The sequence below is a fragment of the Ursus arctos genome, unplaced genomic scaffold, assembly GCF_023065955.2.
Source record: "Ursus arctos isolate Adak ecotype North America unplaced genomic scaffold, UrsArc2.0 scaffold_5, whole genome shotgun sequence".
In the NCBI taxonomy this organism is placed as follows: Eukaryota; Metazoa; Chordata; class Mammalia; order Carnivora; family Ursidae; genus Ursus; species Ursus arctos.
Genome location: NW_026623067.1, coordinates 60,905,931 through 60,933,822, shown reverse-complemented (window position 1 = coordinate 60,933,822; position 27,892 = coordinate 60,905,931). Strand labels below are relative to the sequence as shown.

At 41.9% G+C, this 27,892-nt stretch overlaps 1 long non-coding RNA gene across 1 annotated transcript; it reads right to left on the bottom strand.

Annotated features, from left to right (window-relative positions):
- Window positions 1–885: 885 nt before the first annotated feature.
- On the bottom strand, window positions 886–24,539 carry LOC130542762 (uncharacterized). The gene is made up of 5 exons (XR_008957553.1): window positions 24,459–24,539; window positions 22,094–23,005; window positions 18,285–18,449; window positions 7,625–7,816; window positions 886–3,043 (listed from the first exon to the last, which is right to left on the bottom strand). It is a non-coding gene; the product is annotated as an uncharacterized LOC130542762 (long non-coding RNA).
- Between the last annotated feature and the right edge of the window lie 3,353 nt (window positions 24,540–27,892).

Sequence of the window (27,892 nt, the reverse complement as noted above, 5' to 3'; positions counted from 1 at the left end):
ATATGTCGAGCTTTCTAGAGATAATGCTAGACCAGGGCTAGAACACAGTTTCCTGATTCTCTTCTTATTGACCATCTCTGCTGATTTTGTGAGTTTAGGCCCCCAGGAAATAAAAGCAGATTCATTAGGCCTGAGTTGCAGAGAGGAGCATCCCTGGTGGGAAAATGAGCAGCTAGATTCTGTGAAAGTAGGAGAGAAAAATGCTCTGGTTCAGCGGATTTATTTGGTGTTTCACCTGTGTGAAACTGGCATTTTTTCACCAGCCTTTAAACTGATGAGGGCCTCCTGAAACGTCTTCCCTTCACCAAGGTCGATTAGAATTGTAGCCTGAGCTCAGAATGCTGTGCCTGAGACCTATGGAGGTCAGTGCCTATGTCTTGCCAGTCCTTTCCCAGGGTCCAGCACAGTGCCTGTCACAGAGCAGGTATCCTTAAATGTTTGCTGAGCACAGCCAAACAAAAGAATCATGTTTGGAGTCCTAGTTCAGTGTGCTTTTTGTCACTTGCCCACATCTTCCACAGGCAGTGAGTTCTGCAGTGGGGATCTTCCTTTTCTCAGTCCTGCATACATTATACTTTAGTCCCTAAGAGCCCTTCTACAAGGCACCCTATGTCAAGGCAACAATGATGTAGCCGTGAAAGGATGTTCAGTGAGAAGACACAGCATGTCCTCCCTGATGTAAAAGAGAGATGTGCTGGGAAAAAAAAAAATCAGACTTACCTTAATGCATTATGACTCTAGTCAAGAATTTATCAAAACCTTTTAAAATAAAAACTGTATTTTCCACTTTCTCTATCTTTGGGGGATAAGAAATGCCATGAATACCACCTATAAGATAACTTTAAGATAGAGTGTACTTCCTAGGTCCTCTTTTTACAAATGAGAAATTTCACATTTTAACCATTAATTATCAAATGAATAAATTCTTATTAGCTACTACTTGAAGCAGTGTTTCTTTGGCTTGTCTTAAAGGTAATCCATTTAAGCCTAAATTCTGGCCTCATCATGCTACTAGTCTTTAACCTCTGACTATTAGTCTGGAAGAAAAGAGTGAGAATTTTTTTTTTTTTTTGAAGAAAAAAGAGAAAGCCTTGTGTATGAGGAATTGCATTAAGGTTAGTAACACCAGTCAGTCTACAGTGGCTTATTAAACAAATTAGGAGGTTATTCTGTTACATTAAAGAAGTCCAGAAGTGGTTTAGTCCAGAGCTGGTTTAGTGGCTTCACCAGGTCTTCAGGACCCAGGCTCCATCTGTGTCTCCTCTGCTAGTCTCAGAGCATTATTTCCAGCCTTCAGGTCAATTCATTGAACAAGATAGCAAGGGACAAGAAGACTTTCCCATGGGGTGTCTGGCTGGCTCGGTAGAGCATGTGAATCTTGATCTTGGGGTTGTGAGTTTAAGCCCCATGTTGGGTGGAGAGATTACTTAAAAATAAAATCTTTAAAAAAAAAAGATTTTTGAAAGCCCCATTCAATGACTTCTGTTTATATCTCAATACCCACCCTTGCTACAAGTGTGGCTAGGAATTGTGCATGTGAGTATGTGTGTCTTTCTAAGCTGGACACATTATTCCCAATAATACAGGGTTCTATAAATATGGAAGAGAGGGAAAAATGCATGGTGAGTAAGTGAACATCAGTTTTTCCTAGAGGGAGTTTTCAGATCAAAAGTGACTCACTATAGTGGGCAGGGCCAGTGTCCTAGAGAAGCAAACTACCTGACACTCTATGCAATTTGATTTTGTTTCTGTAATATTTTTTCTTATTTATTATTTTGTACCTCAGATTGTAGTCATAGTTCTTAGTTCACAACACATTATTGACATTGGCCCATGAATGGCTCCTCTATCTTTTTGATTTGGCTTGGTTTTAGTGTCACTCTATAAACCCAGTCCCCACTCCCATTACCTCCTTTCTGCCAATGGGCACCCACTCTTACATGTCTGCTATATGTCTTTAAATATAAATCTATCCTTATATGTTTTGTGTGTGTATTCATTTTACATAAATAGTATTTGGGTTTTTAAAGATTTTATTTCATTTGACAGAGAGAGAGAGAGCACAAGCAGGAGGAGTGGCAGGCAGAGGGAGAGGTTCAAGCAGGCTCCCCACTGAGCAGACCCATCTCAGGGCTCAAATCCCAGGACCCTGGGATCATGACCTGAGTCAAAGGCAGGTGCTTAATCTACTGAGCAACCCAGGTTTGGTTTTAAATCTTACACTGTTTCTTATTTTTTTCCATGGGTAAAAAGATGTTTTTAAAATCCACATGTATTGCTATATATACATCTAAGTGCTGCATAGTGTTCCAAAGTGTAAGTATACCACGTTTAATTTATCCATTAGTTATCAACATCTAAGTTACCTCCAATTGCGACGTCAAGTATTCTCCATTGATACCACAATGAAAACCCTTATTCATTCCACTTCACTGGCCTGTGCATTCATTTCTTTTGAATATGTATCAACGCATGTGATCTCTGGTTTCTAGGGCAAACATTTAATTTCACTCTATTCCACTAGGCTGCTTTCCAGAATGGCCGTATGTTCCCTTCACTAAAGAGGCAGAATCTCCCCTCCACCTTTGAATCTGGGTTTGGCCATGTGATTTGCTTTGGCCAGTTGAATGAGGTGATTTCCAGAACAGTGCACCCGTTCTGAGCCTACATCTCAAGAGGCCCCAGTATTTCTGCTTGCTTTCTTGGATTTCTTCTATTGCCGTGAGAACACGCTCAGGTGTGACTGTTGGTCTTAAAGCGGGGGGGGGGGGGGATAACTGACACGTGGAACAGATCTGTTCCAGCTGAGACAGTCCAGCTAAGCCAGCCTATAGCAGAGGTCCCAGGAAACCCTCAGACAGTTGGCAATCCCAGTGAAGATCAGCCAGCCACCACCTCACCCCAGGCTTGGGAGAAATAAATGATACTTATGGAAGTTTGGGGATATTTTGTTTGTGGCAATATCTAATACTCAACCTGATCTCGAGCCACTCCAGGATCCTGTGAGTTTCAGCAGGCCGAGTACCATAGATTGTCCTATATTCTGCAACAGAGGAATATTGTCAATTAAATAAAACCTGATTTATATCCAGTTTCTTTTAGAATGTCATCAATTGTTCATTTAATGAACATTCACCTGCCATAATTTATGTTGGATCCAATGGGCAGCCAACACTCTCCTATCTGATCCTCCTGTTTGATGTCACACAAGAATATCTGGGAGCCACTAGCATTTCAATAGTTCTGATTTATTGCTCCATATTACTTTTGGTCAATTGACCATTACCTGTTTCCTTCCCCTGGAGACCTAAGGAAAGAATGGGTGGGTGTAACACTAAAACACTGGCGAGATGGTAAAGGAAGGAAGCCAAAGAAACAGGGCAAGCCCCTCTTCTCCACCCCCAGCTGAAATACTTACATTTTGCACTTTCATTTTATGATTGTATAATGATTTTTTAAAATTACTATATTTATATTATATTTATACTATATTGTAAAATTGTAATTACTATATTTGTAAAATTGTAAATTACTGTATTTATATTATATTTATACTATATTGTAAAATTTCCCATGCTACCCCTCCCCCCTCCATACACGCATCCCCGATATTGAGAATGCTGACTCTCTAAGGAGAATCTTTCTCCACTGGACTGATTCTAGGCCTTCAAGATGCAAAATCAATGCTTTAGACTGGAACAGTACTTTCTCAAACTCTATGTTGAAGGACCATTTGAAAAAGTTCCAATTCATTGTGGATTGATACTTTGGTAAAATACAACAAAATCTATGAGTGAATAGGAGAGAATAAGGGATGCAAGAGGTGTTGCTGGGTAGTATGAAATGATTCCCCTTGAATATTTAGTTTTCAAGAGATGCGAGTTAAAGACTGAGTATTTTGTTACTTGGCTACTTGAGCCACGCTTCTTTGAATGCCACTGGTCGTCAGGAATTTATTAGTATTAAAATTGGATAAAAAATGCAAAAAACTAGCAACCATGCATCATTGCTAAATTCTTTTGAGGCTGTTCATCGCTTGGTGGTGCCTTTTAGGCATCCTACAGCATAAGTGGGAAGGCCCTGACTTTTCTCTAAAAATCACCCAAGCCAGCCTATGTTGAACCATGTCTAACTGTCCAAAGCTGGGAACATAGATAATACCTTTGTCCTGAGACTGAGCCTGTAAGAAACTTTTGTTCAAGATGTTAACTTCATTCATTTTCTACCTCCAAATGTCCTGGGACTTACGCCTTTTCTGGATTTAATTTTAAAATGTGTGGTTTGTTTTTTTTTTTTTTTTTTGTGGCAGATTCCACTAGTTGTCAACCCAATCAATAGCCATTCTCTTTACTTCTTATAAGAGAACCTGAATTTTGTTCAGGGTAACAACACACCAAAGCTAGGTAACCACGTGACATAGTTATAGTAATTAGAAATCCAGAGGCAGGGTTCCTGGCAAAGCTATTGCTTTCCAATAAAAAAGGACAATTCAGCCTTTTGCCTTTGCTCTTCTCTTTTCTTTTTATTCTTCTTTTTTTTTTTAAGATTTTATTTATTTATGTGACAGACAGCCAGTAAGAGAGGGAACACAGCAGGGGAGTGGGAGAGGAAGAAGCAGGCTCCTAGCGGAGGAGCCCAATGCAGGACTCGATCCCAGAACGCCGGGATCATGCCCTGAGCCAAAGGCAGACGCTTAACGCCTGCGCTACCCAGGCACCCCTTCTTTTTATTCTTCTTAACTAGAAAGTGGATATTATGCTGGAGGTACAGCAGCCTCATTGTGACCACGAGGAAATCACAAACGTGAACGCCACACCTTAAGAAAAGCGAACCAAAAGGATAGAAGGATCCTGAGATATTGATGATACTGTGAAGTGCCTGTCTCTAGACTTCCTCTTAGGTGAGAAAAATAAATCCCTTTTAATTAAGTCAGCATGGTTGGATTTCTAGTTCATTCGGCCAAATATAAGGCCTAAATGACAGTCTTTTTTATGTAGAGTAGTTCATCTACTTGTTAGATGTCTTCATAATTTTAATAACCTTATTTTAAACGAGTAAAGCATTTACTACACTGGTCTCTAGGCACACTTTATAAAAGTTTCACTTAAGCAATGACTTTGATAAAATGACACTACATCTTAGAACTTCTGACTTCTGGTGTTGTTTTGACTAGCAATGGAAGATTTGAGAATAAGCAGGCTTTTTCTTTTGACCATCTTTTGTTTTTCCTCTATGTGACAGGTCTAGGAAAATTTCCAGTTAAGAAACATCTCTGTTGGCTCAGAGATGAAAGTTTTATACCTTCCAAACTTTTCTCGAAAAGTCAAGTATTGATTAACTAACAAGTCCCCAACAACTAATATCTAAATACTTGCTAGAAGTTTGCAAAGAAATTTTTGTGGATTTTTTCCACCTGATGTGACATAAATATGTTCCTGGTGTGTTTTGAAGTTTTTGGCTTTTCTTCTCACCCTTTGCTAAATATTAATCAAGAAATGAAGTATCGAAGTTGTAACCAGGGTGGAAAGAGGAGGCTGACTGTGTGCGTGTGTGTGTGTGTGTGTGCATGTGTGTGTGCGCGTGTGTGTGCGCGTGTGTGGGTTCAAAGTGTAAATTGCACTTTCTTACATTTGCAGATAACTTTGATTCAGGCTTTTACAAAGGAGTAGTAAATTTGCTGTGAAGCTAAAACTCCTCTTAAAAATAAATTCCATTTAAAAAATAAGTAGCAAACAGTATACCTGTGTACTGAGCACCACCAGCACACACTCAAGATAGCAAGTGTTCAGTATATGCTTGCTGAATAGAGGTAAAGAATAGGACCTGAGTTACGTATAGACAGACGGCTGGAGTGGTATAGAACTGCTGAAGTCAGGGGCGCCTGGGTGGCACAGTGGTTAAGCGTCTGCCTTCGGCTCAGGGCGTGATCCCGGCGTTATGGGATCGAGCCCCGCATCAGGCTCCTCCGCTATGAGCCTGCTTCTTCCTCTCCCACTCCCCCTGCTTGTATTCCCTCTCTCGCTGGCTGTCTCTATCTCTGTCGAATAAATAAATAAAATCTTTAAAAAAAAAAAAAAAAGAACTGCTGAAGTCAGAGTTTACAAGCTGAAAAGAGCTATGTGAAACATTGGAGATGTGGGATTATTCCACGGGCCCACTGCTTCTCAGCATGACGTGTGACCAGCATATGCATGGCGAGGATGCAGCCACTCTGCACTTGGCTCTTTCCGCTGAGCCCAGGCTTGACTTCATAATCCTCAACTCTTCCCTTTCCTCTTCTTCTCCCTGTCCTTCATAATCCTCAACACAACTACCCAGCTGGCCATGACCCCTCAATGAAGCGGCTGTGTGTGATAAAGCCTTAAATCATCTGCTTCAGAACTAGAGAGCTGGGAACACAGAAGAAGACATAGACCTTTAATATGGTTCTGCCAATATTCTTCTTCATCTTTATTTCTAAAATATGTACAAAATCTTCAAGATGGGCTTTAAAGGCAAAAATTTGGGTAATGTCTACTTGTTCAACAAATATTTATGGAACACCAGCTATGTTCCAGGCATGGTGCTGGGCTCTGGGGGTACAATGGTGAATGAAAATAGAGTCAATTTATTGTCATTTACAGTCTCATGTGGGAGAGAGACATGATTCAAGAAATCACACAAAAGTATAATAATAAAATGAGATTACTGTATCACTAGAACCGTATCATTCATCGAATGTAATTTGTTTCACAGAACCACAAGTCTAAAAATGTAATGAAAGTCATGCTTAAAAGACAAAAGTACTAATAAACAGTTATTAGAGAAAACAGAGTAAGGGAAATATCCTTAGAGATGTTAAGGAACTTAAAAAAAAAAAAAAGGACAGGTGTAGGGGCTGGACTGGGAGCAAGGAAACATTGCTCAAGAAGGGAGAGCACGCATTGCCCTGGAAGAGCCAGGCAGGTGGATCGGAGGAGGGACCACCATGAAGGCTATGGATGCAGGGCCCAAGAACTGCTTGGAAACTGAGCCATCATCACTTGTGGTTTGCCCAGCTTTCATTCAAGGGAATGTTTCCAGCACCTGCACCAGGGACTCTAACTGCCCTCCCTCGGGATCCATGAGGACTCCATTCCTCTGGCATCCTCTCCCATGGACTGCCTAGGAGGACTCACAGACCACCCCCTCTCCCCATTTGGCATTTCCCCAATGCACACAATACTTCAAGACACCCAGGAACACATAGGATAGGAAGAGGACTGATGGGATCCTGTACCGGACCCCCCAGCGCGGTCGGGGTAGAGAAGCATCGCACACTTGTACTTGAGGTGGGGGTTGCTGACTCAATGTATCTTGATTCTAGAAGAGCCTTCTTCCTCCCTCCCTGTCCTTTTCTCCACAAGATAGAGCAGTAGCTATTAACAATGCTCTTGTAATAATTAAAAAATATTTGAGTATAAAATAGAAAATTAAAATTAACCAAAGGAAGTATTAGAGTGCCAAGAAAACATATTTACCTTCTCGATGTTTTGAGGTAAGGCCTGGACGTGATCCTATCATTTACTGAAATACATGTACTTCTTGCTTCACTTGACTTTATGAGAATTTAATGTGAGCTCACAATGAAGGATTATTTACTTACCAAAGTCATGCCATTCATTTGTTGAAACCGTCTCTTAAAGAAAAAGGGCAGATTGTGGGCCTAACCACTTCTTTATTATCCTCATATGTTGATTAAATGTAGTCACGGTATTTTGTTTGGCATTAAATGTATCTTCCTTCATACGACATAGTTATAAATACATTAAGGTTCATCTGAATATATGCCAAAAACCTAAAAAAGAAACACAAAATTGGGAGTTTATGCAGCTCATTAGGGTTACAGAGGACATAATAGGTTAGAATTAACTTGATAAATTACTGAAGTGGTATAAAGCAACAGGGACACGTGCGGGTTAGTAAAGTAACTTTTTTCTTAGGATTTTATTTTTTTATTTAAAAGAGAGAAAGCACACAGGAGCGGCCGGGGGGGGGGCGCCCCCCCCCCTCCAGACAGACTCCCTGCTGAGTGCAGAGCTTGCCCTGGTCCAACTCGGCCAGGCGTGGAGCCCTGAGATCATGACCTGAGCTGATGTCAGACGCTTAACCCACTGAGTTACCCAGGTGCCTTGTAAAGTAACTTTTAGATAGAGACATGTTAACTGAACTTCAGCTCTGCTACGCACTAACTGTGTGACTTTGGGCCAGTTCCTTAAGCACACGGTGCTTCAGTTTCCCCATAAGCAAAACAGAGATTAAGTAGTACCCTTCACGTAGGATGGTGGGAGGATCAGAATTGAGAACTCAGAAATGGACCCTCAGCTCTATGGTCAACTAATCTTCGACACAGCAGGAAAGAATATCCAATAGGAAAAAAGACAGTCTCTTCAACAAATGGTGTTGGGAAAACTGGACAGCCACATGCAGGAGAATGAAACTGGACCATTTTCTTGCACCATACACAAATATAGACTCAAAATGGGTGAAAGATCTAAGTGTGAGACAGGAATCCATCAAAACCCTAGAGGAGATCACAGGCAGCAACCTCTTCAACCTCGGCCACAGCAACTTCTCGCTAGACACCTCTACAAAGGCAAGCAAAACAAAAACAAAAATGAACTATTGGGACTTCATCAAGATAAAAAGCTTTTGCACAGCAAAGGAAACAGTTGACAAAACTAAAAGACAACCTACAGAATGGGAGAAGATATTTGCAAATGTCTTACCAGATAAGGGGCTGGTATCCAAAATCTATGAAGAACTTATCAAACTCAACACCCAAAGAACAAAAAACTAGTCAAGAAATGGGCAGAAGACATGAACAGACATTTTTCCAAAGAAGACATACAAATGGCCAACAGACACACGAAAAAATGCTCAACATCACTCGGCATCAGGGAAATACAGATCACAACCGCAATGAGATATCACCTCATATCTCTCAGATTGGCTAAAATTGACAACGCCGGAAACAACAGATGCTCATATGTAGAATTTAAGAAACAAAACAAATATAGGGGAAGGGAAGAAAAAACAAAATAAGATGAAAACAAAGAGGGAGACAAACCATAAGAGACTCTTAACTCTAGGGAACAAACCGAGGGGTGCTGGAGGGGAGGTGGGTGGGGGGATGGGGTAACTGAGTGATGGGCATTAAGGAGGGCACTTGATAGAATGAGCACTGGTTGTTATATGCAACTGATGAAACACTAAAGTCTACCTCCAAAACTAATAATACACTATATGTTAATTAACTGATTTTAAATTAAAAAAAAATATTTGTAGGACAAAATATCTGTGAGGAAGTTTAAGGGCTCCTTAATAATTCCCTTTCTTAGGGGAGTGCTATAAAATCATTTTCTTGGGACACCTGGGTAGCTCGGTCGGTTGAGTGTCCAACTCTTGGTTTCAGTTTAGGTCATGATCTCAGGGTTATGAAATCGAGGCCCACGTCGGGCTCTGTGCTGAGCATGGAGCCTGCTTAAGACACTCTCTCTCCCTCTCCCTCGGGCCCTCCCTACCCTCTCTCTAAAAATAATAAGTAAAAATCATTTTTTAATCATCCCTACTTGCCTCTCAAATTAATAGAATGACCAGATGTGAAAGCATTTTATAAACTATTTTTTAAAAACCTGTAGAATAATAAGTTACGGTGATCAGGTTTTTGGACTTTCACAGATTCAGAACAGTATTCATTTGTGTGTGATATAAATAGACATATTCATGCATGCACATCCTTGGAAAGTTTCTCAAGAGTTATATACTATTTTTTTTAAGGTTTTAAATATTTATTTGACAGAGAGAGAGACAGCCAGCAAGAGAGGGAACACAAGCAGGGGGAGTGGGTGAGGGAGAAGCAGGCTTCCAGCTGAGCAGGGAGCCTGATGCGGGGCTCAATCCCAGGACCCTGGGATCATTACCTGAGCCAAAGGCAAACGCCCAACGATTGAGCCACCCAGGTGCCCCAAGAGTTATATACTTTTCTATCCATGTCGGTTGCTACTGGCAATGTGGGTTTGCTGATGTGACCGGGACTTAACTTCTCTCAAATCCTTTTTACCAAGACCAAAAAAAAAAAAAAACCGAAATGAAGAAATATGACAAAACACATTTTGGCCAGAAGGTGGCAGTAAAGCATTGGTACTTCCCAAAGATTCCAGGCACAAGAATTAACTTCTGGTAGGCGTGGTATATCCCAGGAAACAAAATATTGCCTGGAGGTTCTGATCTTTCAGATCCTGTGGGCACCTCCCTACCCCACCTGCCTCGTCCCTGCCCTGGAGGAGCCAAGCCTCAGACAAGAGATTATGCGGACACAATGTGATAAGCGCTGCCATGGGAAAAACACAGGGCCTCTGCAGCAATGTCACTTACTTAAAAAGTGTATCCCCAAGTTAGAACCTCATTTAAGTTAACTTTATTGCATATATGGAATGATTACTGGGATACTGTGACCATCTTATTTTAACTCTTCGATGAAGTTTTTCTATGTACCAATTTTTCTGCATCTAAAAAATGTGATTTCTCTTTGTCCTTCAGATAAGGAATGGCAAAGAAATACTGGAAGAAATGGTATACCCTTTAATTTGGCCCCCTCACCATTCACCCCAGTCAATCAAGAAAATCCCTAGAAGGCTCCCTGAATTCTGAGAAATGCACATCGGTGTTGTCTAGTATAGACTGGTCCTGGAGTTCATAAAGGAAAAAAGGTATCCTGACACTTATAAGCAAGAATTTATTCAGGACTGTTGCCATAAGTGTAGATGTCAAGACTACGCCAATAAGAGAAAGAGATGAGACTCAGCTCCAAATACAATGAGAAGTGAAAATTTAAAGCTAAGGAGCAGGTGGAGGGGGGCAATAACTTGGGGAGTCTGATGGAAGGAGACAAGTGGGGGTGTGGTTTGCATGTCAAAGGCAATGCCACAGGCAAGTTGCTTGCTGTCTCTAGGAATTAGCTAACCCTGGGAGGAGCAGCCACTCCCTTTGTCTCCAAGGCTCTAGGATGTTGAAGCACCGTAAAACACAGAAAAAAAGTTGAAACATGATTAATACAAAGTTCTTTGCTTCCAGCTTCTAAAACAGTATTTCTGTCAACCAACCAAGTAACCTCATGAAATTAGGAAGCACTGAATAAGCACGATTATCTAATTTCACCTAACTAATAATCATGATACTAACATTTACTTAGTTTCTTCTATATGCTACCTCTTGTGCTATGCACTTTAATTGTATTTAATCCACATATTTGTATCTTGATTGTAGTGATGGTTATATGTGATAAAGTGCCACTGAATTACACACAAAACTCTACCAAAAAAGAGAAAAAGCTTATAAGGGGTGCCTGGCGGGCTCAGTTGCTAGAGCATGCGGCTCCTAATCTTGGAGTTGTGAGTTCCAGCCCCACATTGGGCGTAGAGCTTACTTACGAAAAGAAAACAGAAAACAATACAAAAATGAGTGTATGCAAAAACTGGCAAAATTGGCATAGGAACTATAGTCTAGTTAGTTGTATTTACCAATTAATTTCCTGGTTTTGATCAAGCACTATAATTAAATAAGATTCCCCCATTGGGGTAAGCTAGATGATGGATACACGGGACCTCACTGTACTGTTCTTGCAACTTCTTGTGAATCTACAATTATTTCAAAAAAAAAAAAGTTAAAAGTCCTCCAAGGCCAATACTATTATTATCCCCATTTTACACTGGAGGAAACTAGGCTTGGAGAGGTTAAGTAGCCTGCCCAAGGTCATTCAGCAAGTAAGTGATGAATGTGTGTGATTCCAACCCAGAGCTAATATACCAACAACTTCCCTCCAACACAGATAATCTTCAAGTAAAATAATGATTCCTGCTACTCACAGAATGTTTCTAGGTTTCAGTAAGTTTTGAAAAATATGTAAAAAAACTTCAATTACCCTACACTGCAGCACACTTACAGGAATTGGGATGGGTCTTTAGCAAGAAACCATAAAATGACAACACTGCATTTTATAGGCTTCCTTCAGCAACATATTGTAGGATATCAATACTTTCATTTTTTTACTATTGTAAAACACCAGATATCAGATTAAGAGTTACATAAAGATTGTACTCATTTACCAAGAAAAATCTTAGACCCGAGTCATAAACAACAATGTATTTTGTACAATTCAGTCCTCTCTAATGGCAAAGAAATTGGCAACATATTTCTAGAATTCTAATTCCATTGTAGGTAGATGAATCATAGCATTTTCTATGACACACTTGTTAGAAGCCTTTTCACTTCATTTAGTCTTAATTACAGTGCAGGATATAGCACTGGGTTGACCGAGTACTCACATCTGATCTCAAGGTCTATAAAATGTCAGAAACACATGGTATTCAGAGACCCAGTACCTTTTCTTTAATACATTATGGGCCTAGAGAATTTAATTCATAAGGTATGAGTCAAGGATCTCTATAGGTTTATTAACCACTTTGTGTCATTTTCCAAATATTCTGAATTACTTTTATCTTTGGTTATTTCTTTTATTTGGTTTGGGGTGACATGGAGATATACTCTGACTAGGTTAAGGGACAGGAAGAGACTGTGATGTGTCTTTCTCAGCCCATCATTGCCATAGTCCCCAATTCCTCACCCTAAACTGTCTCTAGAGGGCAGGCTTTCCTGTAACAGGGAGGGGTGACCCAGTGTGGGGAAGGACTAGCCAGTAACTACCACCAACTCCACCCTGGCTTGCCTGCCTACCTGCAGTGAGGAAAACCAGCAGAGTTTTTGTTTGGTTTTGTTTTTAAACAGTTATTTAAGTAATCTCTACACCCAACATGGGGCTCCAGCTCATGACCGAGTTCAACAGGCACATGCTCTTTCGACTGAACCAGCCAGGTGCCCCCAGCAGAGTTTGTTTTCATCAGCCACTGACTAAAAAAAGAGTTGTTAGTGTGGGGTTTAAGTGTATTTATGTAAAATACTATACAGATTAACTGATGATCATTTTCAAAGGGGGGGAAGGAAAGAAACTAGTATGAAACCATTAACATTTTTGAGAATTTGGGGGCACCTTGGTGGCTCAGTCACTTGGCGCTGGACTCTTGGTTTTGGCTCGGGTCATGATCAGGGGCAGGGTCAAGGGATCTGTCCCACACAACAGGATCCTCGCTCAGCAGGAGTCTGCTTGGGATTCTCTCTTTCCCTCTTCCTCTACCCCTCCCCCCACCAAAATAAATAAATAAATCTTTTTAAAAAACACTTGAGTATTTGAATGAATTCCCACATTGATTTTTTTTATCCTGCTCATTGTGACTGATTTCGGTTTCATCAGTGTTTCTTTACAATTGGCCCAGAGTTTGAAGTTACTGAGAGACCTCTATGGACAATGAATCCCGTTCAGATACTAAGTGTCATAAGTTGCGAGTGATCATTTGTTTTAAAGATTTTACTTATTTATCTTTATTAGAGAAAGAGAAAGAGAGTGGGGCGAGGGGCAGAGAGAGGGAGAATCTTAAGCAGACTCCATGCTGAGCATGGAGCCTGACCGGGGTTCTATCTCACAACCCTGAGATCATGACCTGAACCAAAATCAAGAACCAGATGCTTAAACGACTGAGCCACCCACGTGCCCCAGTGAATGGTCATTTTAAGTCTCATATATTCCCAGATACATTTTCCTTATCAAAAGAATGAAGTAGATTTAATGAATTAATACAGTTTTCTTTACTGTAGTCCACACAATTTGGTTAAAGATACAAAAAAGATCTTATGCAACCAACCACTAGGTGACTCTTCTGGGTCGTGATGGATTTAAGGGTTGCTGTAACCACACAGGATACTGTGGGTCTCTTTGACGGGTGGACTTCAAGCTAACAAGATAGTTGAGGCCAAGAAACAAGATCTTAGCTGGCTTTGAAAAGTCAAAAATTAGAAAGGAATATAAATATAGAACCATAAAGTACATCTCTACAATGAAAAGCTCTGCAGCTGTCAAGATAGTAATATATGGATATATCGATTATGTATATTTTTGATTTTTTTCTTAAGTGGGTTCCACACACAACGTGGGGCTCAAACTCATGACCCTGAGAGTAAGAGTCACACACTCACTGACTGAGCCAGCCAGCTAACCCTTGATTATATGTAAATACATACAGATTACATATTTTTAGTGTGAAAAATCAGATTGCAAAACACTATATCTCATTTCTATATACATGTACACATGGAGGGAAAATAGCCTGGATAGATAAACACCATAATGTATATGGGTATTATATATGGTTGAGAGACAACGGGTAATTTCCCTTTTTGGGGAATGGGTAGAGTTCCCAGGCTTTAAAATTAACTTATATTAATTAAATTTTAAAGAATAAATGAAGGAAAAAAGGGGAACCTATAGCAGCTGCAGCTAGAGAAATCTGAAAAGTTAACACTTAATTCCGTTAGCACTATTCCCTCAAAAGATACTCAGCAAACGTTTATTATCTATCTACTATCAACACAGACCTTTACTATGTCCCCCCCTTTTTTTTTTAAGATTTTATTTATTTATTTGAAAGAGAGAGAGAGTGAGGGAGGGAGAGCATGAGTGGGGGAAAGGGCAGAGGGAGAGGGACAAGCAGACACCCCACTGAGCAGGGAGCCTGACGTGGGGCTCGATCCCAGGACCCTGGGATCATGACCTGAGACAAGGGCAGCCGCTTAACCCACTGAGCCACCCAGGCGCCCATCTATGTCCTTTTTTTCCTCTGTTTTTTTTAAGTAAACTCTTTGCCCAACATGGGATTCGAACTTACAACCCCGAGATAAGAGTTGCACACTCTATCAACAGAGCAAGCCAGGAGCCCCTAATTTTTGCTCTGTCCTGAGGGAGATTTAAATGTGAGTTAGCAACTTCTCTACTGGCAAGGACTTAATCTTAGTACAGGTGGAGGCATCCATATAAACAATGAAAATTAATCCAGAGGCAGAACAAAAGACACAGGAAAAGAATAGACAAGGGGCTGTGGGGAGACAGAGGAAGGGGTCAGTGACTGCTGACGAGACCCTTGACAAACACAAAACACAGGACCAGACTGAGAAGGTGACCCATTCACCTGTTAGGACAGGCTCTGGGGTGGGGCCTCAGCACTATGCCCAAACCAAGCTGGGGGGCAGAGCTAAGTCCAGTCTTCTACTTAAATAAAATGCCAACTTTATGCTCAGGCTCCTGAACTGTTTTAGCTACGAACTTATCAAACAAGCAAGAGCTCTTGCTAACGTCTGGTATTCGGCTTTCATTGGATGTTAGGCTTTCATTGGACATTGGGCTTTCATTGGAACCTATCGGGATGTGTTGTCATTTAATGGATAAAATGTATTTCTCATCACTTGAACCAATGTGCCCAGCGATATGTCCAATGTATCATGAAGCATAGGGTGAAGGCTAGCAGACACGCTGCAAAGAGGCAAGGAAGACTTATTTAGGACAGCTGAATAAGTAGCCTGGCTACTAATTTTGGGAAAGCAGGAAGATGAATCTCTCTGGGCGCTCCATCCTAGTTGAACTGTTTAGGTGCCCACTAGACGAAGAGAAAAAAGCAGTGGAATGAGACAGCCGTGGCTGTTGATAAGGGATCGATTGACTCACAAATCACACCACTGCCCTTCCATCAGGGGACTGACTCACTGTTGCTTAGTAGCATGCCCTCTGCACTCTCTCCCCTGCTTATCCACGTGTTGCATATGGAGATAAACCTCTTCTGCTCAATTTCAGACCCTGCTGCAAATTATCCTCTGTCCTTGGAGCTCAATCACACAGTTAAAAAGAACATGCAGGGGCGCCTGGGTGGCACAGCGGTTGAGCGTCTGCCTTCGGCTCAGGGCGTGATCCTGGCGTTATGGGATCGAGCCCCACATCAGGCTCCTCTGCTATGAGCCTGCTTCTTCCTCTCCCACTCCCCCTGCTTGTGTTCCCTCTCTCGCTGGCTGTCTCTATCTCTGTCAAATAAATAAATAAAATCTTTAAAAAATAAATAAATAAAATAAAAAATAAAAAGAACATGCAAATGGAATTGATAATTACAAAATCATCACAATCGAGAGGATTATGCTAATGAATGTCCTCTTATGAGTAAACGGGTACAGGGATTAGCAGATGAGTACATCAGGATATCAACAATATTATAAGAACCTCAGATAATCTCACACCTTGTCCTACCCTTCCTTCACGGCTCATCCTGCTCTCCTCAATGAAGAGGCTCAAGGACCCTCTTGATCATTTGGCTGATGCTAAATACATGCATATTTTGCAGCAAAACTTCAGGTTTGGGATCATTTTCTGATACGCATAATACTGAGTAGGATGTCAATCGCAGCAACTTACTAAGGGTTGAATTTTCCTGTTACAAGAGACAGAATTAAATTGAATGGAGGTGTGAACAGGCTAAGAGTTGTGAGGGCAGCACACTTAGAGTTTATCCTAAGGTGTCCAGTGCTTTTCCATCATTAACAACACACCTGTCCATTCTACTCAGCAGGATAAGCTGATCTCTTTCCCAAGCTGGTGGGAAATACTATGTTGCTATTCATCTTTAGTTAAGTATGTATAAATCATTTGCAACCGGAGATAGCTCCTCCATTTCTCTTATAGCTTAACTTGCCACTTCACTATAAAACATGCACAGATATGCCTTTCTTTACGCAATGGGTATATTCTTGGCAAAAGCCACTTGACAATTGGATTGTTTCCTCACTGAATGGCATTATAATTTAGAATTCAATGATTCTTTTTTGATAGACAATAATTTGCCTTTAAAATTTTTAACTTTAAAAATTTTCTAACAGGGGCATCTGGGTGGCACAGTCACTTGAGTGTCCAACTCTTGGTTTTGGTTCTGGTTGTGATCTTGGGGTGGTGAGATGAAGCCCCACCCATGTGGGGGCTCCCTGCTGAGCGTGGAGTCTGCTTAAGATTCTCTCTTCCTCTCCCTCTGCTGCTCCCTGCCTCTCTCTCTCTCTCTCTCTCTCTCTCTTTCTCTCTCTCTCTCTGAAATAAATAAATCTTTTTGAAAATTTTCTAACAAACTCTTCATTATGGTCTGATCACATATGCATATGTAGTTTTCTCAGGAAAGGACACAAAAAATGTAAAATACGGTCCTGGTCCTCCAATAGCCTAAAATCTAATTATGGGAAGCAAGACATTAGAGACTTTAAATAATTGAAAACCAAGGTAGGAAAGTAATGATTAAGTGCAGACAACACTTTGAAAAGAAGGGATTAGAGTAATCTGAAAGAAATAGGTCTCTAGCTGAACCTGAATAACCTAAATAAAAGGGAACGGAGGGGCGCCTGGCTGGTTTAGTCAATAGAGCATGTGACGACTCCCGATCTCGGAGTTGTGAGTTCAAGCCCCATGTTGGGTGTAAAGATTACTTAGAAACTATTACTCAGCTATCAGAAAGAACAAGTTCTCAACATTTGCTGCAACATGGACGGCACTGGAGGAGATAATGCTAAGTGAAATAAGTCAAGCAGAGAAAGACAACTATCATATGATTTCTCTCATCTATGGAACATAAGAACTAGGAAGATGGGTAGGGGAAGAAAGGGATAAAGAAATGGGGGGTAATCAGAAGGGGGAATGAAGCATGAGAGACTATGGACTCTGAGAAACAAACTGAGGGCTTCAGAGGGGAGGGGGTGGGGGAATGGGATAGACCGGTGATGGGTAGTAAGGAGGGCACGTATTGCATGGTGCACTGGGTGTTATACACAACTAATGAATCATCGAGCCTTACATCGGAAACCAGGGATGTACTGTATGGTGACTAACATAATAGAATAAAAAAACATTAAAAAAAAGAAATTAAAAATCTTAAATAAATATAAGGGAATGGAGAGGGCATTTTAGGCAGTGGGTTAACCTGGGAACATATCTGGAGTCACTACTGAACCTGATGTATATGGAGGAGGGAGGACTTTTTGACAAACAGAAATACCTTATAATGTATGCAGTCATTTACCGACTAGTTACATTACAGACTGACTAGTACAGACTGACTAGTACATATGTCAGTTTTCTAGTGCTGCTATAACAAATTACCATGAACTCAATCACCTACAACAACACAAATGGCGTCCTCTCACTTATATGTGAGATCTAAAACCACAACAACACCAAGCTCATAAATACAGAGAACAGATTGGTGGTTGACAGAGGTGGGGGTGGGGAATGGGTGAAATGGGTAAAGGGGTCAAAGGATATAAATTTCCAGTTATAAAATAAATAAGTCATGGGGCACCTGGGTGGCTCAGTTGGTTGGGTGTCTGCCTTCAGCTCCAGTCGTGATCCCAGGGTCCTGTGGTCAGTGGGGAGTCTGCTTCTCCCTCTTCCGCTGCCCCTCTCTCCAGCTCATGCTCTCTTGCTCTCCCGTTCTCTCTCTCTCTCTCAAATGAATGAATAAAATCTTAAAATAAAATTAAATAAATAAGTCATGGGAATGGCATAATTCATATTTGAAAGTTGCTAAGAGAGTAAATCTTAAAAGTTCTTAATCACAAAAAAAAAGTCTGTAACTATGTATGGTGACAGATGTTAACTAGACTTATTGTGGTGATCATTTCTCAATATATAGAAATATCAAATCATTATGCTGTGCAACTGAAACTAACATAATATTGTATGTCAATTATACCTCATTTTAAAAAATGTACTATCTCAGAATTCTGTAGGTTAGAACTCCAACGTGCGTCTCACCAGACTAAAGGTGTCAACAGAGCTGTGTTCCTTTCTGGACACTCAAGGAAACAATCTATTTCCTTGCCTTTCCCAGCTTCTAGAGGCATGCCCCATTTCTTGGCTTGTGGCCCCCTTCCTCCATCTTGACAGCCAGCAACATTGCAAGATTGCATTCTTCCATAATTACATCTCCCTCTCCCCACGACCAGGAAAACATCTCTATTTTTAAGAACTCATTGATTACACTGGGCTCATCTGGACAAACCAGGATACTCTGTCGTCCCAAGGTCCTTAACCTTAACTGCATCTGCAAAATTTCTTTTGCCATGCAAGTTACCCAATTTTCTCTAACCCCTTTCTTTCCATTCTCATTCCCATGGTTGGTTCGTATACCTTCACTTGGGATTATAGCAAAACCTGCGAATCGCTCTCCTCTACTTCAATCCGACCTATGCATCAATTTCAGACAAATCACCTTAAAGCACTACTAAAAAACAAAATTCATCTGAGTAAATTTTAAAGCTCTTAATGGCTTTATTCAGTGATTCATGAATTGGGCAGCACCCAATCTAGCAGACAGAAAGGAGCTCCTGGGAGCCATACAAAATGAAAGCCTTTTATAGGCAGAGGGAGGGGGAGCAAGCAAGAACGTGGGTTGGTTATACCAAGGGTCCTTTCCTTCACGGATAGCAGCGAGTCTGTCAGGCATTCTGACTAGTACTGATGAAGTGATTCCTAAGTAACTGGTTTAAGATTCCATTTCTGGAAGAGGCGAAACTAATTTCTGCAGCTATTCATATATATTCTGGATACACATGAAACATTTCTGAAAGGATACCCAAAAAACTGCCAACGGACTGAGAAATGGAACACAGTAGTGGTGGAGGAGGAGGGCATAAAATGTTCTGGAAGGATATACTAGAAACTAATAAAAGTGATTAGCCATAGGGATGGAGGGTAAGAACTCAGTCAAAAGGGGGATGAAAATCAGAAACGTACCATAAAAAAAAAAAAACCACAGCATACTGTATATGTTTTTATATATTCAAACTTTTTGAACTATATGAATATATTCCATATTAAAAAATAAACAAAAAATTTAAAGGAAAACAGGATGCTTGGATTAATGTTGTTTATGCCAGTTGGTGCTATGGTGCAATGTTAGAGGTTTTGTTTTGTCACCTTTTTGACTTGAATTTATTTTTTAAGATTTTATTTATTTGTTTGACAGAGAGAGAGACAGCGAGAGAGGGAACACAAGCAGGGGGAGTGAGAGAGGGAGAAGTAGGCTCCCCGTGGGGCTCCCATGAGAAGGGCCTCGATCCCAGGACCTCGATCCCAGGACCCTGGGATCATGACCTGAGCAGAAGGCAGATGCTTAATGACTGAGCCACCCAGACGCCCCTCTTTTTTCTTCCTTATTATTATTATTATTATTATTTTTTAAGTAGGCACCATGCCCAACATGGGGCTTGAACTCACGACCCCGAAAGATTAAGTGTCTCGTGCTCTACTGACTGAGCCAGCCAGGCACCCCAAGATGCATTTATTTTAAGAGTTCATTCAAATTCAAAATTCAAATGGTAAAAAAGAGCATATGGTAAAAATATTTCCTTCCCACCTTAGCTACAGAGCTCCCCCTCCCTCAGCCAACCAATGTTTAAAAGATTCTTGAACATAAAGATACTAGACATTTAGGATTTTAAAATGTATGTGCAGCTGTGCCTTCAAGGGAGATTATGCTATAGTGGTTTTGGCAAGTCAGGACTCTCTTATTAAAAGCTATCTCTTTTATTAAACCATCTTTTCTTAAATAGCAGACGAGAGGCTGACAGCTGCCAACACCACCAACGTGGTGATGTTGGTAACAGTCGGGCCAAGAGTGACCCCTCTGGAGGCCAGTGGAATACACAGGCAGAAAGGCTCAGAAGCGGGCTACCCTCCGGCTTTGGCCGTGCTCCAGGAAGCGGGGGCAGCCTTGGCCTTGTTCAGAATCCTTCTGGGCAACAGCACAGGACGGGGCCACGAAAGCCACCAGTCGTTGCCGGGTGCATTCTCAGACCGCAGTACGACTCCTGAACTCGGCGGGCCGCACGCATCCAGCCCACCCCCAGGCCTACCAGGGCAGTCAAAGGGCTGCCCAGGCGAAGGATTCCCACAGGGAAACTGTGCTGTTTCCGTCAGTGCTTCTCACAGTGTGCGGTCCCGGGCACAGCAGCCTCACCAAGACCGGGGACTTGTTAGACATGCGAACACTTGGGCCGCCCAGACCTTTAAAATCAGGAACTCTAGGGGGAAGGGGCGTTTTCACCAGCCCTTCAGGTCATTCTGAGGCGGGCTAGTCTGAAAATCACTGGTTTAAGTCTGCATCTTCTCCACTTCCCGGATAACAATCGCCTGGACGGGGAAAGAGGAGGCGGGACGCTTGTGAGACTGTACCCCCAGGGCCTACCTCAGACTTGCTAGATAAAATAGTCTGCAGAAGAACCTCAGAATCTACCTCTAGGGACCACTGAGCAACTAGTTCAAATGATTCCTAGTACCAGATGCACGATGTTAGCAAAACAAACTCGCCTTATGACTCCCTGAACATATCAGATGTTTCTTTTTCTCCAAGTAAACATCCAGCCTGCCTTACAGCTCAAACAAGACTCTTTCAGACTACCTAATAAGGAACAGCCTCTTCAGGGACATGCTTGTCATTTCCGACCCACAGCTGCGCTGTGGTCTACATCTTGGAATCCTAATTCGCCAGTCATCTGAATAAGGAAGTAGAGATCCTTTGGCTGTTTTGCTGACAACCACTCCCATAATAAATTCAATAAAGAAGACCCACTCCCCACTGTTATCACACGGAAGGGGATCCTAGGGAATGAGCCCTGAGATGATGAACTTAAGGAGAGGTAAAGGCGGAATTTGGGAACCCGGTGCTGCATGATGGCAGACAGCTCCAGGGAGAGAAGCATGGGAGGGAAATGTGACACCTTCCTCCACTGAGTCATATCCTGTAGGCGGTGGGCAGGCTGCATCACTCCTTAGTTCTAAAAGCAAGAGCACTTTCCCATGCTCAGCCCTGCATTCCAAACCCCCTCATCTCTGGCCCTAGGGTGAGGAGCAGGCAAGTGGAAGAGGAGCTGCGTGCACAATGTGTAGGTCTTAGGACTAGGTAAGCCCCACACTTTGAAAGCACTCTGAGAAGCTCCTTCCCAGAGCCTGGCTAGGAACCCAGGGGGAGAGAGTGATGAAGCCCACCAGGGTCCAACTCCCATGGGCAGCGGCTGCAGGAGAGGGCTTGAAGATGGTACCATCAGGAAAATGAAGGACAACCATAACTTCAAGAATAACTTCAGACTTCCTACTCATAATACATACTGTGACATCATCAGTGTCTCCAGCTGTTTCCTTCCAAGTCCAGCTAGGCTTCACAAGTCAGGCTGCAGCTTGCTGGTCCAGAGTGTGGGAGCAGAGAGATCACAGGTTCCAGGGACAAGACTGTCGTCTGTGACAAGGAAGAGCATCACTGTAGCAGGAGAAGGACCCACAAGAATTAAACGCAGCCAGGCTTTCTGAACAGCAATTACCGCCCAGAGTGTTTCCTGTCCACTGCACTGCTGGGCGCCACTCTGCAGCTCGGAAGGCTGGGGGCCTGTTTATTCTCTGCACATTCTGTTACACTTAGCTCCAACAGCGGAAAGGAAAGGGATGTGATGAGAAGGACAGGATAGGGCAAGAATGCAAGTGGAGAGGCAGCTAGCATACGATTACTTCAGGAGGAACTCCGACAGGAATCTCAGCCTCCACCTGCTGAGGGGAGCTGGCGTTTTGCTTTCATTTTTCAACCTGTACTTAAAATATCTCAGGCCACTTTTTTTTTTTTTTTAAGTAGGCTCCAAGTCCATTGTGGAGCCCAACGTGGGGCCCAAACTCACGACCCGGAGATCAAGACCCCGAGATCAAGACCTGAGCTGAGATCAAGAGCTAGATACTTAACTGACTGAACCACCAGGCACCACTGAGTCCATTTTTTAAAAATCCACCTTCGTCAGGCATTTCGTCCCGGGAAGAGGGAAGCTCCGAAGCTGAACCGGCAGCAGTACCCACGCAGACGCTGGCGATGCCTCGGGGCCTCGCCTCGTGCTCATCCCACCGCAGAGCGTTCCTGCGCCATCCATGGTCAGGCGGCCGGCGCTGTTTGTGGTGCAAGACCTTTGTTGCCTCATTTTATGCAGCTTGCTCCATTTTACCCTTTTACCCACGAAGAGGCTCAGAAATACAGAGAAGCATCTGAACAAAAAGAACAAAGCGTGGCTCCATCTAAAATGAATATGAACTCCGCGAGGACGAGGATCTTTGTCAGTTTTGTTGACACTGCTATTGACTAAATGTCTGGGTCCCCCTACATTCGTGTGTTGAAATCCTAACCCCCAAGGTGATGGTAGTAGGAGGTGGGGACCTTTAGGACGTAATTAGGTCATGAGGACAGAGCCCTCCCGTTTGGCATGAGTGCCCTTATGAAAGAGACCCCACGGAGTTAGCTCGCCATTTCCACCATGTGAGGTTATGAAAAGAAAGCCATCCATGAACCAGGAGGAGGACCTCACCAGATAGGGAATCAGCTAGTGCTTGATCCTAAACTTTCTAGCCGCTGGAACAGTGAGAAATAAATTTCTGTTGTGTATAAGCTATTTGGTTTCTGGCATTTTTCTTATAGCAGCCCAAATGAACTAAGACATACCCCCCCCCAATGTCTAACACAGCGTCCAGCGCATAGTAGGTGCTCTATAGGTATTTACTGTATAGGTCAGGAGGAGAAGCCAGCATTCCACAGGAACACTGACAAAGAGTTGTCATGAGCTGTGTCCTCCATGTTAATGCCTCTTGCATTGGTCATACCAAGGAGGACCAACAAATGCCTATATCATTTATCCATTTATATGGGTTTCATGAAATTTCTTTGTATTCCTTTCCATCAGTTGTGTCTTGTTATGTCACTACATATATGTGTTTTACATTATTGGCCTCTTGTCCTTCATACTTGCTTCAAGAGCAGCCCAGAACTGTAGATGAAGATCACGGAGCCCTGGGGAGTCACGGGCCCACCCCACATCCTTGGGAAACAGTGACAAGCCAAGGTAGGTGGTATAGGCATGGAAGGAACATTAGCCATCAGGTAGTCCAAATTCCCTCTCATACAGACAGGGACACTCAGCCCAGGAGAGAGAAACCATTGGAGCACCCCACTCATTCAGAAACACCGTGGCCCACTAACATCACGGTGATTTAGCACGACTTCTTTGGCTTTCCAGAGTCCTTGCTAAACAAAACGTGCTATTTGGGGAAAGCTAATTGCTACTGGAATCCCTTAAACTGTTGGCTTCCCATGCTCATTTGAGGGTGCGGGTTTTTAATGATAGGCTTTATGAATAAGCTTATCCAGTGAACTAGGAACGGGATGCAGGACAAATTAGTTCTGAACGGGTGTGGAAAAGGTCTTCATTCATTGTACAAGAAAAAAGAAACTTTAACAATCGTGTTGGAGAGGCAGTGTACCATAGAGAATAATGAGGCTGGAGCCAGACAGCCTGAGTTCAAACCCCAGCCTTGCCACTCACTGGCCTGGGAAAGTAACTCACTCGTTCTTAGTCTCGGTTCCTCCATCTGTCCTTATCTGTAAATAGGAGGCAGTAATAGCGGAATTTGTTTTTATAAAGAATTTAATATAGTACCTGATACTTACGAGTTCTCAATACATGGAGGCTATTGTTTCTTCTTTCCAGATCCGTTCAGGTAAAACTTTGCTTACATTGGTCACTCATTTCTAGAATAAAGCACATCCAGATCTGTGGTGTATGACCCCCCCACCCCGCCACATCCAAAATTGTTGTCCTTCTGCTTTAACCAAGGGTACAGGGAAGAAAGCTCCAGGGAGAAGTGGTGGTGTAATGCCACGGATGGTGTTCACTCTAAGGGCTGACTTTATAGAAATTAGATTTCCAGTTTAATAGCACCCCCATTTTAATCTATTTGAGGATAATGAGTTTAGTGTTTATCATTATTACTTTAGGTTTTTGGGGGGTCTACATCTAAAGAATGTAAACATGGGGTCTCACAGCACAGTTGAGTAATTCAATTAAACAACTATTTGTGGGACTCAAATATGAGGCCGTGTCACGTACAAAATTCTGAGGGATGTGGAGGCAACTAAACAGCTCTCGCTCTCGGGTTTAAACAATAAAGTCTATTGAAAAAGATAGTTGAATACATCTAATGACACTCCTATATAAAAATAGGCGAGGACAGAATTATTTATAAAAGATTATCACATTGTCACGAATTCCTTCCAAATGCCTCTTATCTACTTCGCCTCTAACGTCATAACATTATCCTAAACATCCATCTCTGAAGTTCACTTCGCTACAAATATCCTCTGGTGAACTGAGAAGTAAATTATATGATCAGAGATTATTCTGGATGTCATCAAAAAGGAATGAAGGTTTATTTTCTGAGGCAAAAAAGAAAGTGACAGTTCCACAGAACAGAATATGTTCCCTTCCCCGTGCATAAGGATATAGAGCTATAAAAGGCAGAGCAATTTCATGTTAGTTTTCTGACAAATAACCAGCATAATTTTATTTTAAAGTTATTTCATGAAATCCTTACAGGTCTATATTGTCAATATTCATTTGGGGGCTTTACTGTAGGCTTTAATTAGTTGCTTGAAACCAAACGTGTTAGTATGGAAAACTAGGGGAAATGCCTTTAAATGAAATGTTTTATTACCTATATTATAATTCTCTCGTGTTCATGCTGCAGAAGTTTGAACTTCATCAGCATTATACAGCTGAGTTCCAAATACAAGCCTTCAATGACAGGTGGTTAGCCAGGAGTCTTTCTAGAAACTTGGGAGTTTTGAGTGCAAATTCTAGTTTGGCATTAACTCACTGTACAATCGTCTACAACTCTTTCAATCTCGTGTTTGCCTATGTCTTTAAAAAAAAAAAAGATTTATTTACTTATTTGAGAGAGAGAGCACAAACAGAGGGAAGAGGCATAACAGGGAGCCTGATGCGGGCTTGATCCTGGGGCCCCGGGATCATGACCTGAGCTGAAGGCAGATGTTTAACCGACTGAGCCACCCAGGCGCCGCTCGCGTTTGCCTATGTCTTAAGTGAAGACACACATGTTCTCCTGGTTCACAGAGTTGAGTCCTTGCACACTGTAGGGAATAAATAAAGATACACAAAGTCCCTTATGAAGTGTTAAAAAAATACAAATAGTAATAAGTCATTACACCTGTTAAGAGTACAACTATGCCAAGCAACCCATGTCATAATAATACAGCATATACAAATATCATGCTGCACTGAGCAAAATATATCCACAATATGATTCTGCCTGTCATAGTGGCACCCAAAGAAAGCCTTGTTGATGCATATTATATGACCCACATCGTATAACATGTTTAACTTCCTTTAATAAGCAAATCCACTAATTCAACACATATAATTGCAGGTCTGATAGCACAGCACTGGACAAGATAGACAAGGTCCCTGCCCTACTGTAGTTTACAGCCTGGTGGACAATTCCCTGTGGATTTGTCTATCTCAAGCTTTAATGTGCACATGAATCATCCAGGAATTTGATTTAAATGCAAACTCTGATTCATTAGGTCTAGGTTTGGACCTGGGGGTCTGGACAGAAGAGGAAGAGGAGACGCATATGAGCAAATGGACTTCCTGTAACCTCTCAATAAAGAGGTTACTCAGGGGGCGCCTGGGTGGTGCAGTCGGTTGGGCTTCAACTCTTCCTGTTCAGGTCATGGTCTTGGGATCAAGCCCTGAGTTGGGCTCTGCACTCAGTGGGGAGTCTGCTTGGGATTCTCCCTCCCTCTCCCTCTGCCCCCTCACCCAGCTCAAACTTGCTCACGTTCTCTCTCTCTCTCTCTCTCTCTCTCTCAAATAAATAAATGAATCTTAAAAAAAAAAAAAAAAAAGACTGCTCGGAAGAACCCAGAAGGATAAGACCCCGGTGCAATGACCAGCCCCAAGTTTTCTGAAGGGAAACTTGACCCACAGGTAGCCAGCTCTGATCAGGAGGATTCATTTATCTATAGCAAGGACTTTCAACCCTGGCTGCACATAAGCAGCTCAAGACCAATCTTTGGTGGGACTAGCACCCAGACATCAGTACTTTTGAAAGTTCCCCAAATGATTCTGAGGTGCAGCCAGAGTTGAGAACCATTACCTAATAGGTATGGAACTTTAAGAATAGTTCTTATTTCAGAAATTTTTATTATTTTCTTCAAAATTGTTAAATTATAACTAATTTATTTTTATAGATTTTTATAAATCTTCAGATATATAGAAAAATTTGTAAATCAGGTAAACATCCTTTTATATAGCACTTATCCTAGTTTTTAGGTTGGGGAAAATATGACAACTAATGGGAGAATAACAGGTACTATATAAATGGCAAATGGTGTCATTAGCATATAAAGACTTCTGTAAACCCTTCAAAAAAAGACAATCACCACAATTAGAAAATGGGCAAAAGAAATGAAAAGGCAATTCAAAGGGGAAAAAAGTGCATGTGACCCATAAGCAGCTTTAAAAGGTTTAACCTCATAGTTAATGAAATAGAACCAAATTAAAATAATGACACTTATGAAAGATAGAGAGCAAACAAAAAATTTTGGAAGAAACAAACTATGGAAGGAGATGGAAACTAAAAAGGAAAAAAAATATTAGTATTTTTGGAGAAGGGGGAGAAGACACATTCTTGGAACAAAAATAAGGTAAGTCGTTGAAGGTGTTGCCTTATTCACTGGGCTCCTTGCTGTTAAAGCCTTCAGCCCCTACGAATGGCTCACTGCTAAAAGGCCACAGTGCACTGAGGAGAGACCAGATGGAGAGGCCTGGGACCACAGGTAAAGAGAGAGATGCCTGGCCAGCCCCCAGCTGCTCCATGTCCCTGCTATTCCAGCTCCTTCCATCATCTGACTGCAACCACATCAGGACCCTGAGGCAGAGCCTGGCAGTCAAGTCCTTCCCAGAATCCTTCAGACACAGAAACTCTGAGAGATAATAAAATTATTATTGTTGTTTGGGAAGAGTTTTAAGGCAGTAATAGATATCAGAAGAAGATTTGGTACCTGGAAATTGAATGCTGCCA